Below are 15,326 nucleotides of genomic sequence, written 5' to 3'. Positions count from 1 at the left end.
AAAAGGTTATATTTTTACAAGTTTACAACCGATAGCGTCGTGATAAAAAAGGAACCAACATAAGAAAATTATGAAACGGCATAACAAGTCTAGTTTAAAATTCGATTATATATGCTTGGTCACATTAAAAACCCATTCCCACAAAAGTGAGTTTTGAGCCTTTATTGAGCATAAAAATACACATATTTAGATTAAATGCTCATTTTTCGTTTCTTATGTGAATAGCCGCTCGGTCCTTACAAATCTAGAACTTGCCACGACGATACATTCCCGGTCCTTACCAACTTAAACCCAAGTAAGTAAATGATGGAGGCATTAGGACTAACTATTTTTCTTTCAAAACCATTATTTTTCATTTTTTTTACCTACCCAAAATCCCCCTAGAAAACCCCTTTGAGCCTAAACCTTTCATTTCATTACCCCAAAAACCATTTTTACCCACCAAAAACCTTTTTCATTTTTTTCACCCTTTATTTTAGTAACAAGCTCGGTTTTTCGTCAACTTGCCCTTTCATGTGACATCAAAAAAAAAAAAATGATGATGAAGTCAAAAACAAACAAAAGCTATAAAAAGCTTGTTTGGAGAAATACTTCAAAAATAAAAAGTCACTAAAAATAAGGTACCTCACGAAAACCGACGCTTGTTACGATTTTTCGCCCTTTTTACTAACCACTAACCAACCACCCACCTTTAAACCCAAGCCTTCACCCAAAAAGTCCTCTTGATATTTACAAAGGTAAAAAGTTAAAAAGGAGGAGGATTGATTGCTTGGCAAGCCTATGGAAAGACGTAAGTTCCGTGCCGCTCTCGAGTGATTCACTAAAATATACACCTTCGGCCGAGTGTTGAGTGATCTCCCGTGAGGTATGTGAACTTGTATATAAATGGAATTTTAATAAGGCATGCTATGCCCAAATAAGTAATTTATCTTATGAAAAGTTCAAAATAAATCATAACGAATAGGATTGTAAATAAATAAAAATAAAGCCTATAAAAACCTTGGATTCCCGACACTCTAGGACAAGCTAAAAAACTTCTCTTCTACCTATTCCATTTGGGAGTGTAAGCCACATTTAAAGAGTTTTGCTTGAGGACAAGCAAAAGTTCAAGTGTGGGGGTATTTGATGTGTGTAAAATGCAACATATAAAACACATCAATTAAGGCATAAAACTAACCCTTTTTAAAGTACTAATGTTGGAAAAAGAGTGTTTTTGTCTTCCTTTTGTATTTTCAGGATGAAATGAGCTCAAAATCACAAAAGAAGCAAAAAGACCACTAATTCTACCATAAATACAAGAAAAGGAACAAAAGTAGACTGCCCGGACCCTCAACGGCACCTCCCAAAGCAAAAAGGAAGAAACAGAGTCTGAACACGCCCCGTGTCCAGCGAACACGGGGGCGTGCCCAGGAAGCAGCAGAAAGGACAAACCAGTAGAAGCTTCCATTGCCCACCACGGGGCCGTGTCCAGCGAGCACGGGGGCGTGGTGAAAGTACAGCAGGCGCATTAATTGTAATTCGCAATTACAATTAATGAGGAGAGAGAGTGTCAGGCGGGCACGGGGCCGTGTCCAGCCTTCTGTTCAGCCTATAAATAGAGGAGCTTGGCTTCATTCTCTCTCATTCCTTGGCACACCACCTCTCTCACACCTCATCCACCACCCACCACCACCATAACACCATCATCCACCACCATCATCCATTGTCCATCGTAGAGTGTGTGAGTCGTCTCGGGATCCAAGATTGATCGTAAGAGTTCTTGACAATCAAGGCCATGTTTGCCTAAGTCTCTTACATCACTTGGTGAAGACAAGTGTTTAGTATAACACTTTTTATTTTTAATCTTTTGCACTTTTTATTTGGTTTTGTATTAATGACTTTAATAACTAGTTACTTATGTTGAAGGTGATCTTTCCTTATCGTTTGTCTGTGGTGTCTTGGCATTATTTTACTGTCTATATAAAATAAAAGATTTTCACTATTCATATCTCCACGGTCTATATGGATGTATGTTGGCTACCTGGTCGGGGGTTAAGGGAACGGTTTGGTAAGGGTCTTGCCCTTGTTCAGCGTTTAGAGGTCCTGCTTGGGACCTGGGTCAAATTTAGTAGGATCTCCTTCAATGCCCATAGGTATTGGATGGCGGGGATCCAAACTCTTTGACCCCCTCATAAGTTAACTACTATTAATACTATAACCCGGCTATTTAGGACTGTATCCCTGCTGACTCAGACTACTTAGCCGAGGGTAACGTCACCGCCAAAAGCGGGGCCTACCATAATTTGCATTAATAACTTAATTCATTATCTTTCAATAATCCGACCCTTTAGGATTGTATCCTTGCTGACTCAAACTACTGGGTTGAGGGTAACGTCGCCTTCAAAAGAGGGGCATACTACAATAACTAAGATAATCTCTTAAACAAGTGCAAAAGTGCGAAAATAATCAAAGGTTATACTAATACACGTGTCGGATCCAAGTGATTCATCTTGTCTATCTGTTTTTATTTTATTTTATTTTTCAGCATTTAGTTAGTTTTTATTTTTCTTAGTTTAAAACATTTTTCTAACTTTTTGATTTGGTTAGACGTTGAGGATAAACCGGTATTAAAAGCTCTTGTGTCCTTGGACGACCTCGGTATCTTACCAACACTATACTACGTCCACGATGGGTGCACTTGCCCATATGTGTGTTTAGTGTTAGTGAATATCGTGTTTTATAAATTTAAAACTTGGCTAAAAGTGTAAAAAGGGCTTAAATAAACATCAAAAATAATACACACCGACACACATCAGTAGTATAAGCATACGTAGGTTTACGTATGTGTCCTGCACAACCGAGGACGCTGGTATGGTAGTCTAGTAACAGTGTATGTACGAATTCAGTCAATCTCATTCCTTCAATCCCATTCCCAAGCCCTTGGGAATCCCATGCCTTAGTAAGAGTGTGAACTCACCTTGATTTGCTCGGTATGTTATTGCTTCTAGGGTTTATTAGTGTTTAAATCCGTTACTCACGACCTAATGTATATTGCACATAAATCCAAGATAAGTGTTGACGTTCAATTAGGGTTTACAGGTTCTTGACGTTCAAGCAGTAATTTACAGTATCATATCGCACATCATACATATGAAATTTGAACACGTATACCTCATTTCATCATACAAACATTATTCAATAACAGCAAGTAGTGATCATTCCATAGTCGTCATATGTTTAAGCATAAAACATAATCCGCTATTAATTTACTATCACCCCATTTTCATGACAAGATCATAAATCATTACACAATGCAAGTTCGGACCACATTATACAAGTTAAAACTCGGCCAAGGCTTTAAAGCCTAAAACTCGGACAAACAAATAAAAGGGGGGGGCTTCCCACTTAAAAGTCGGACCACACAAGTGGTTTAAAGCTCGGATCATGAGGGTGGGGATCAAAACTCGGGTAACAGGGGTGGGGGTTTAAAAGTCGGACCAATCACCACCCCACCAAACTCGGACCACAAGCAACAAAGAACAAAGAACTCGGACCCCTTCATTTATGTTTGAACTTCGGACAAGGGGCTCCCTTCACAAACTCGGACCTCCCCATATTCTCACTAAAGGTCGGACAAGGAAGGCCCAACGAAACTCGGACCATGTGGAGTGTCATGAAACTCGGACAACAAGCATACATTCAAAAGTCGGGTCATTTGCATTGTTATAAAGATCGGACCCTTATAATACATAATATTCGGACTTCATCCCTTAAAAACTCAGACAACCTTATGCAAAGTTAAAACTCAGACTAACAGTAACGTGTGAATTCCAAATCATGGCACAGAATCACAAGAATCCAATCAGTTAAGTTCTAGCATTCAAACGATCCCAAAACCCTAATTCGTACAATACATGTCACAAACCAATTCAACAAATATCATCATCATACAAGCAAATGATTTCACGACTAATCATCATCATAACACAATAACCAAGAATTAACCAAAGTACAGAACCATCATATGAAAGCTAGGGTTTCAAGTATTACAAGGATCAAGAATTGATACAATCAACCAATCAATTAGGGTTTACAAGTATCACAATAAACAATTACCTTGAATGATTCTAGATGGATTCGTAATCAAACTTGATGCAAAAGAACTTGTGAGTCCAAGAATGATGAGAAGATGGTTGTAGAGAGGATTAGAGAGTACAGTGTTTTGGTTTTTGTGAAAATGATTAGTGAAAAGGGATTAGGGTTAACAATGATTAGAGTTTCACTAATTACTCTATGCATCCCTAAGTATCATAATTTACAATAGCACACCATCTCAAAACAATTTCATAGTTTCACCACCAAGTTCACATATTTGACAAGTCTTTCTAAATTAACAAACAACCATACACAAATCACACAATACACTTCATTGTATTAAAACGTATACAATTTCATAGCAACTAATCGCACAAATAATTAACTACACAAACAATGAACGTTCAATAAATGCGAAATAGAAATCTTGGAAATTCGAGTTGTCACATTATCCCCAACTTGAAAGAAATTTCGTCCCGAAATTTGGTACGCACTCACTGAGGAAGCTAGGTAAGCTGTATTGTTCACTGGTTTTCCTGGGGTGTCACATCATCCCCCCGTTGATTTGGAATTTCGTCCCGAAATTCCGCAGTAGTAGCTTCAGTCTCAGTAGTGGTTGCATTGGTTCCGAATAACTGGGGGTACTTTTCTGTCATCTGGTATTCGCGTTCCCAGGTGTACTCTGGGCCACGTCGGGAGTTCCAACGAACTCGAACAAGAGGGATTCTCTTGTGTTTGAGGACCTTAACATCCCGGTCCGTGATTTCAACTGGTTCCTTGACGAACTGCAACCGCTCGTCGATAGTGAGTTCCTTGAAAGGAACTATGAGGGTCTCATCTGATAGGCACTTCTTCAGATTCGACACGTGGAATACATTGTGAACTGCACCGAGTTCAGCCGGTAGGTTTAGTCTGTAGGCCATTTTGCCTATTCTTTCTGTGATTTCGAACGGTCCAACATACCGTGGATTGAGCTTGCCTCGTTTACCAAATCGAACCACCCCCTTCCAGGGCGAGACTTTTAGTAAAACCCGGTCACCGACCTGAAATTCCAACGGTTTCCTACGCTTGTCCGCGTAGGCTTTCTGACGGTCGCGTGCTGCCGCCTTGCGTTGTCGTATCTGTGCAATCTTTTCCGTGGCGTCCACTACAACCTCTGGACCCGTGATCTGACTATCTCCCACCTCTGCCCAACAGAGAGGTGACCGGTATTTACGTCCGTACAATGCCTCGAATGAAGCGGCTTGTATGCTGGTGTGATACCTGTTATTGCATGAGAACTCCACCAAAGGGAGATGCTTTTCCCAGCCGTTGCCGAAATCGATAACACATGCCCGAAGCATGTCTTCTAGAGTTTGGATCGTGCGCTCAGACTGCCCATCCGTCTAAGGATGATATGTTATGCTCATATCTAATCGAGAGCCAAAAGCTTTGTGCATTGCTTGCCATAGTTCTGATGTGAATCGTGCATCGTGATCCGAAATAATAGAGGTGGGCACCCCGTGCCTCGAGACAACTTCTTTCAAGTAGATGTCTGCTAATGTAGAGAACTTATCCGTTTCTTTGATAGCCAAGAAATGAGCAGACTTCGTGAGTCGATCAACGTTCACCCAAATAGTATCATTCCCACGTTGGGATCTAGGCAGGCCTGTAACAAAATCCATGGAAATTTCTTCCCATTTCCACTGTGGTATCCTGGGTTGCTGAAGTTGGCCTGAGGGTTTCTGGTACTCTGTCTTGACTCTCGCACAAGTCAAGAATTCCAAATCATGGCACAGAATCACAAGAATCCAATCAGTTACGTTCTAGCATTCAAACGATCCCAAAACCCTAATTCGTACAATACACGGCACAAACCAATTCAACAAATATCATCATCATACAAGCAAATGATTTCACGACTAATCATCATCATAACACAATAACCAAGAATCAACCAAAGTACAGAACCGTCATATGAAAGCTAGGGTTTCAAGTATTACAAGGATCAAGAATTGATACAATCAACCAATCAATTAGGGTTTACAAGTATCACAATAATCAATAAACAATTACCTTGAATGATTCTAGATGGATTCGTAATCAAACTTGATGCAAAAGAACTTGTGAGTCCAAGAATGATGAGAAGATGGTTGTAGAGAGGATTAGAGAGTACAGTGTTTTGGTTTTTGTGAAAATGATTAGTGAAAAGGGATTAGGGTTAACAATGATTAGAGTTTCACTAATTACTCTATGCATCCCTAAGTATCATAATTTACAATAGCACACCATCTTAAAACAATTTCATAGTTTCACCACCAAGTTCACATATTTGACAAGTCTTTCTAAATTAACAAACAACCATACACAAATCACACAATACACTTCATTGTATTAAAAGGTATACAATTTCATAGCAACTAATCGCACAAATAATTAACTACACAAACAATGAACGTTCAATAAATGTGAAATAGAAATCTTGGAAATTCGAGTTGTCACAAACACCCTTTTCTTTGGTGTTTGGGGCAGAATCAGTGATCCCAACAGAAATGGTGGTTCCAACTGCTAGAACAAGTACCCGTGATCCTGAGGAAAATGACCAGAACTTGGTTCAAGACTTGGATACTATTGAGGAAATCAGGGACTTGGCTAGGATAAGGATGGCTAGCTACCAACAAAGAAGGCTGGTGCTTATAACAAAAATGCCAGGATAAGGAAATTCCAAGTTGGGGATATGGTACTGAGAAAAGCATTCCAGAATACCACCAATCCTGCTGATGGGAAATTGGCACCAAAATGGGAAGGCCCTTATTTGATCGAAGCCGAAGCAGGAAAGGGGGCATATAGACTGCTGACCATGGAGGGTAATTTGTTACCAAGAGCCTGGAATGCTGTCCACTTGAAGAAATATTTCATGTGAGCAGGATCCTTCTGGCACATATGATCCTTACATTAGAAGTATCCTTCAAGGATCCCTGAAGTATCGATGATCCTTACTCTGGTAATGTCCTGAGCTTGAACTCTTATTTACATATTTTCTTATTTAAGGATAAGGATCATGTATCCTTCATCCTTCTCTCACGAGATTTTGAGTTCTCATAGTCCAGGTATCCCTAGCATATTGTCGACAATCTTCAGAAGCAACTCAGATCATTGGGTTCAACCCCAGTTATTTGGGCTTGTCCCCAGTTGTCCTTGGGCTTGTCCCCAGTTTCGCCTGTAGCGCACGATGATCCTGGTATAGTTCACGTCTTTGGGACCAGTACTCGCTTTAGGGGCTGACAATTCCATCGTACTGGCTATACCTAGGATCCTACGTATAATGGTAGACGTACCATACATCCGTTCCTAAGGTTTCTAACGTTTTCACGTTAGCTAAGGTTTTGGCATTTTCATGTCACTAAGTTTGGATAGTCGCCAGTGAGGGCCATACTCCAGTTTACATACGATCCTTGGGTTTGTCCCCAGTTATCCTTCGGGCTTGTCCCCAGTGATCCTTTGGGCTTGTCCCCAGTTATCCTTTGGGCATGTCCCCAGTTACTAACTTATCTATGATATTGTCTTAGTCCCAAGTTATATTCTATTTTCAGGCTTTCAAAAATAAACAATTAAGGATCCTCAATCCTTATTACCCATTAAAGTTCCTCCTACGGTTATTCTGGTTAAAGGTTGAGATCCTAACTTGGATTCTCAGGTATGATCCTTAACTGTTTTGAATACATTCATTATTTTGACTAACCCTCACACTTTGACAACTGAACCTATGATCCTTGAAGTTAACTACTTTTTGGAAGCTCTCGATTATAGGATATTTGATCCTGGATCATATCCTAAATTTCTTAAACATAATTTGCTTAACTTTTCTTACTCAGACAAATATATATCAAAACAATTGGAAATTAAAAGGATAAACAAGGATAACATCATAGGATAAGTCAAAAGTTAAAAGTTTTATTCATTAAATATTTAACCCCTTTTTTTAAGTTGTCAAAATTGCCAACCCACGTTTCTACCAGTAAAACGTGGCCCGTCCACGTGGGTTGGCAAAGGGTGTCCATTGTTCATGCGGTCATAGCAAGTGCAGGAAATTATAGGCGGCAGGATCACAATGGCTTCATCCCCCAAACAGAGGATCCCTCCACCATATGTAATCCTACCTATTGTTCACATGATCCTAGATCCTCAACCCTAAACTATTGTTCAAATACAGACCATAATTGTTTTAAAACATCACAAACCACCAAACAAAAAAAATTGGGCTCCGGCTATGTCTAGAAATTTCCATCATTGCTCAATCCTTCGCTGCACCATCACCACCGGCTCCACTTGCCTCTCCACCCTGATCCTTGCCAATGTCTCCACCCTCAAGCATCGGAATCTCCTCAGCCTCCTCATCATCCTCCAGTTCAGCCAGCCTAGCCTTCCAGCCTTCGACATCCCAGGTGCTCTTGTCAAAAGCAGGATCCTGAGCCTCCGCAGCCATCTGCAGCTGGATCTTGTACATAGTTATCGCGGCAGAAACCTTGGCATCCTGGGTGATCTCGTGCTTCTCATAGTCAAAGTTGATCAGCATCTTGGCAGCATCATTCTTGGTGGCCTGGAGCTCCTTCTGAAGATCGGCTATCTTGAGATCCTTCAACACCCCAACCTGTTGAAGGTCAGCAATCTGGCGATCCTGATCCTCAACATGGCCAACATATGTCTCTACTTCAGCAAATTTCTACAAGGAAGACAAGGAATAATGTCAGAAACCAAGTGATCCTTAGACCAGTAGGATACACAAACAGGACAGTGATCCTTACCTCGCTGATGTAACCCAGACATTGTTGGCGAAGCAGGGGCAGACCTTGCAAATCCTCAGAGGCCTTTCTCTTCTTGCTTCCTTTTCCCCTGATTGGTGCTTTAGGGGCTGAAGCAGTTGGGCTAGCAGCAGGAGTCTTCTTCCTTGCAGATTTGACATTAGTAAGATCATCAATGCCGAACTTCGAAGCAGACTTAGAGGATTTTCCAGCACCTACACAACCAAAATAAGATAAGTATTCTAGCTAAATTTGAAATCCTACACAGAATTGCTTTTTAAATAAGGATACTTACTTGACATTGTGACAGAGGCAGAGGATACTTCCTGAGAATCCTGGATAGTAACCTGGAAAGTTCTTATTTCAGGATCGAGCTTCTTAAAAGCCAGGAATCTCTCTTTTGCAGCAGGAGTCAACTTCAGGTGTGAAACGGAGATAGCTGCATAACAAGAGAACAACAGAACATCAGTGATTTTCATGCTATTGGACAAGTTCTACGGTGATCCTTCCAGGATCCTATATCCTACCATGGGTGGCCCACTTCTTGGGCAAATCCTCCCCATTAGGGATGGTATCTCTCTTTACAAAAAAGAACCGCCGCTTCCAGTTCATGTCATTTTTGGTAACTTTGAGAACAGGATGCTCTTCTCCGGTCTTTCGTTTGAACAAATATCGGTGGGATCCAAAAGTTGTGAGATCATACATCTCAGCCAACTCTGCCATGCCAAGGTCTATCCCTTCTTGTTTGATGATCCTTTCAAGGGTGTATAACACCCTCCAGATCATCGGCATAGCCTGGATATAGCAGATGCCGGTAAGGGAGAAAAAGGATTGGGTAAACTGAGGGAAAGGATACGAGTATCCTATCATGAAAGGAGTGACCGGGAAAGCTACCCAAGTCTCAGAGATGAAATCACTCAAAGCGGTAGGACTAAAAGACTTGAAAAGGGTTTCTGCCGGAAAGCAACGACGGATTTTGTCGATTTGAGGGTCGGTAAAACAACACCTCTCGGTAGGGGAATCCTTGATGATCCCTTGACCCTTCAAAGGGTTGTTCTTCTTAGGATCCTTACAGGGAGAGTTCCGGAGCAACATCTTTTACAGAACGATGGAAAGAGAAAGAGAAACAGAGCAAGCAAGAAGGAAATAAAGGGGAATACCTGTTCAATCCTCTGGTCGCGGTTATAAAGGGAAGAGTTCTTGAATTTAAATGCAAACGATTCTATCCCTATCTCTATTTATAATCATGATTATGCAGGGCTGTCACCTCCATGACGTCAGATCGCAACGGATAGTTCATTCTTAACGGCTATATATCCGTTGAGTTAGTTATAGATAAGACCGGCAAAATATAACTCGTTTATATTACATAAATACTCCTTATATTTTGGGGGCAATTGTTAGGACAGGATTTTTATGACCTATGATCCTTACATGATATCCTAACAAGTGATCCTTGTTTCCTTGGCAGATAGTGATCCTCAGAAGAACTCCAGGATCAGGATCACGGATCATCCTAAGGATCCTCATACTAACGATTGTTCTTTTTGAATTTAATGATGTTTTGCAGGAATTACGAGTTGGACCTGGTCTTAGCAACATTAACAAGGAATCTGTCACACTAATTTCGCACTAGCACAATCAAAGATGGACGTTATGGAGAATATGGAAACCTAGCACAATTTAAGGGCAATTAGTTAGGCTAAATTTACTTCTATTTCTAAAGGGGTAACGAGCTAGTAGTTAGGTGATTTACCTAAAATACAACCACACACGCTTATATAAATGGCACTCTACAGCATTCGGAGGGGACGACACATTTCTCACACGCTCTAGCATACGATACTATAGTGATCCTTGTACCTAGCTCGTTACCGTCCAAAGTTGTAAACATTGTTTGTTATATTGAAGTTTGGTGATCGGTAGTTTCCATCACCCGAGGTTTTTCATGCCGGAGATCATTCATTGATCAAGGGCTTTTTCCTCGTATAAATCCTTGTGTCACTTGTGCAATTTACATTTAAGTGATCCTTTACTTTGTTCATCATACCAAGCATCATTCCCCGTTTACAAAGAGTTTGGTTGCATTATCCTTGTGTGATATTTGACCAAAACAGTTACTAATTTCACTTTTTGAGACCCCTGTTAACAAGCTATCCTCTGATTCTAGCATGCATTCGATTTCAGACTCCTTTGAATCTATGACATCTGCAGCCTTACAGACAGTCGGATTACAGCTTTCTACTACTGACGCAGACGACGATGACATGACTGCTGCACTATCACCTGCTCAAGGCACCACACCTTTACACGACCCAGAGATTGCTCCTGAGCCAGCTCCTGTTCCTTCTGGGTCAGCCTGATGTTGTACCTGCTGATCCTGCACCCTTACTTGATCATGACCCTGTTTCTTTTGATTTACCAGACAATGCATCCCTTATACCCAGCACCTGCACCTAATGATCTTCCTATCAGTTGAGAAGTTTGTTCCTGCACCTTCACCCGCTGATGTTGCTCTTGTGAAGATCGGCGTCCATTGCGCCAACATGCCTATTGCATTCTTTCAAGACATACCCGCACCCCGGGAAGGTACTCCAGGTCAGCACCCGTGTAACGGTCCCTTTTGCTACAACAACATTTTCTATGACCTCACAGGTCGCACCGTTTGCTACATTCACCTCTACATCGCCGGACGAACAGTTTCGATGGTTCCTATGATACACTATGCTGATATTAGACCCCTACCATCCCTCACATTATGGAGGCTGCACACGAGATGAGTACTCCTGTAACAACAGCTACAGTTTGAGGATATAAGTCGTAGAGTTTTGGAGCTTGAGCTAACACCACGCCCTCCACCCTGTCTATTGCCAGTATACTTTGGTCCTCTACATTTATCAAAGATTTCATTTGAACTCTCGCCTGCTGCTATTACACCTTTCCCAGGTTTTTGATGCTCGTTTCTTTACTATCGAGCGACAGATCAGTTAATTACTTCGACGTATATACAAGCTCGAGGAGGAATTCACGCATGTTAACAGTTTACTTTTCTTTCCTCCTCCACCTCAGTCACCAGTATAGTTGGTTTCTGGATTATGCGGATTGCATTACATTTGGGGAAAGACAATAATGATAAACCGGGATTGTGGAGACTTCTGAAGACCACATCTGACTACGTAATTTTGATACACTAATATATTTAATGGACAAGGGTAGGGTGACCCTGCATCCCTATTGATGTGATACATTTTGGAAGACAATACAATTGTGGTCAGGAAATAATGAGGGCCCAATCATCATTAGACATGCGACAATACCTTGTGACCAATGACCAACGAAAGCTCAGTCGCTATGTCTTTGTTAAGCACGTTATTGATCTATATGTGTGTGCTATAATTATAATGCTACGTGCTTACTTGCTATGCTCTCATTAAATACAATTACCAAATTACTTGGTTATGCTATTATTATGCTATTGCTTGATTGGTTGGTATGATAACCTATTATGTGTATGTACAAATGACCTCTAAACAACTATATGCACTCCCTGAACAATAAGACCTGACCTAACCAATCTTCTTCTAGGAAGATGTCGAGTCAAAGGAACACCGAAACCAACAACCCTTTGCCGACGGCAGAGTCGGAACTTCAAGGGCGCATCTCACAGGCCATCGCACAACTCGAGGCCCTTCACTCCGAACACGGCGGAGGTACCTCAGGAAATAACCCACCCAGCGGCTGCACCTACGAGCAGTTCTTGAACCACAAACCTCGAGAATTCGACGGCACTGGGGGTGCCTTAAATTTTGTGCGTTGGGTGGAGAAGACGAATTCTGTTTTACGGTTGAGCAAATGTGCCCCTGAACATCAGGTCGCGTACTTAGCTGGACTATTTGTTGATGGGGCTTTGTCATGGTGGAACTTTCATGTTCAGGCAAAAGATATTGCTGTGAATGCTTTGACGTGGGACGAACTGAAAGAACTGATACACAAAAGATATTGCTCTAGGGCAAAAGTACAGAAGTTGGAGACTGAACTATGGAACTTGAGAAGGGAAGGTCCAAAGATAGCTGAATATGTGCATAGATTTGGCGAATTATCACAAGTTGCTTCGCGTTTGGTGGAACCAGAATCTAGGAAGATCGAACGTTTCATCGGGGGACTAGCACCTCGGATTCTAAGCCTGGTAACAACATCTAAGCCTTCAACAATCATCGAAGTTATTGACATGAGCATGGCGCTTACTGAAGAAGCAATTAGACTAGGAGAATTTTCCGCTTCGGAAGAGAAAAAGGAGACTCCTGTAGAGTCATCTGGGGATAACAAGAGAAAGCTCGCAAGTTTCAAGAAGGTTACTCGGGCGAATAACAAAAAGAAGGCCAAAAAGGGAAAAGATTACATGGGTATCCTACGTAAGTGCGACAATTGTCTACGTTATCATGTCGTACGATGTAAATATGGAAAATGTGATAACTGTGGTAAGAGGGGGCATCCTAAGGAAACTTGTAGGCAAGACACTAACGTAGAAATGGAGGCCAAGGTGGCAGCGAGAATCACGTAGAAAACAACGACAACGACAAAGGCAGGGCGAGTGACAAACAAAAACGTGCTCATGGTTGTCTTAACTGTGGGAGCAAGAAGCATTTCAGAAAATACTGCCCTAAGAATAATCAGGCACAAGGATAAAAGCTCATTAGCAGAGCTAGGGGAGCACGCCAGGAATCCAAGCGTGGAAATCGGTACTGTTTTGGTCAAAAATCACACAAGGATAATGCAACCAAACTTTATGTAAACGGGGAATGATGCTTGGTATGATGAACAAAGTGAAGGATCACTTAAATATAAAATGCACAAGTGACACAAGGATTTATACGAGGAAAAAGCCCTTGATCAATGAATGATCTCCGGCATAAAAAACCTCGGGTGATGGAAACTACCGATCACCAAACTTCAATGTAACAAATAAAGGTTACAACTTTGGATGGTAACGAGCTAAGTACAAGGATCACTATAGTATCGTGTATCAAAGCGTGAGGGAAGTGTGTTGTGTTTTCCGAATGTGGAAGAGAGCTATTTATACAAGTGTGAGTGGCCCTATTTTAGGTAAATAGACTAACTATTAGCTCGTTACCCCTTTAGGAATAAAAGTAAATCTAGCCTAAATTGTCGCCCTTAAATTATGCCGAGTTTCCATATCATCCACAACGTTCATCTCTGATTAAGCATATGCCAAAGTTGTAAAGACGAGTCCCTTGTTTACGTTGCTAAGAGCGGATCCTGCCAGACATTCTTGCAAGATAACATTAAATCCAATGAAAACAATTGTTAGTATGAGGATCCCTGTGATGGTCCGAGATCCTGATCCTGGAACTCTTCTGAGGATCACTATCTGCCAAAGAAATAAGGATCACTGGTTAGGATCATATGTAAGGATCATAAGTCATAAAAATCCAGCCCTAACAATTGCCCCCAAAATATAAGGAGTAACTTTGTAAATAAACGAGTTGTATTTTGTTTGATCTTATCCTCAACAAGTTAATCGAATAACTAGCCGTTAGAGACGGACTAGCCGTTGCGAACCTTACGTCACAGAAGTGACAACCCTGCAAATCATCATTATAAATAGGTGTTAGAGATAGGATCAATTTGCATTTAAATTCAAGAGAAACTCCCTTTATATTCTCGTCCGAAGATCAATCAGGTATCTCTCTTTCTTTTTCTCCTTTCTCTTACTCTGTTTCTCTGTTTCTTTGTTTATCATTCTGCAAAGATGTTGCTCCGGAACTCTCATCATAAGGATCCTAAGAAGAACAGCCCCTTGAAGGGTCAAGGGATCATCAAAGATTCTCCCACCGAGAGGTGCTGTTTTACCGATGCTCACATCGACAGAATCCGTCACTGTTTTCCGGCCAACGCCATCTTCAAGTCTTTTACTCCCACTGCTTTAAGTGACTTCATCTCTGATACTTGGGTAGCCTTTCATGTTACTCCGTTCTTGATAGGATATTCATATCCTTTCCCTCAATTCACCCAGTCCTTCTTTTCCCTCACCGGCATCTCCTATATCCAGGCCATGCCCATGATCTGGAGGGTTTTATATACCCTTGAAAGGATCATTGAGCAGGAAGGGATTGACTTAGGAATGGCGGAGCTGGCTGAGATGTATGATCTCACAACGTTTGGATCCCATCGGTATCTGTTTAAGCGGAAAGCTGGAGAGGATCACCCTGTTCTCAAGGTCACCAAGAACGACACAAACTGGAAGCGTCGGTTCTTTTTTGTTAGGAGGGATACCATCCCTGATGGGAAGGATCTGCCCAAGGAGTGGGCTACTCATGGTAGGATAGAGGATCCTGGAAGGATCACCATAAGATTTGTTCCCTAGGATGAGGATCACTAATATTTTCTTTGTTTTTTGTGCAGCCATATCCGTTGCTCATCTCAGGTTGACTCCTGCTGCAAAAGAGAGAG

Source organism: Helianthus annuus, chromosome 4, assembly GCF_002127325.2.
Source record: "Helianthus annuus cultivar XRQ/B chromosome 4, HanXRQr2.0-SUNRISE, whole genome shotgun sequence".
NCBI lineage: Eukaryota > Viridiplantae > Streptophyta > Magnoliopsida > Asterales > Asteraceae > Helianthus > Helianthus annuus.
This window is presented reverse-complemented; position numbering follows the sequence as displayed.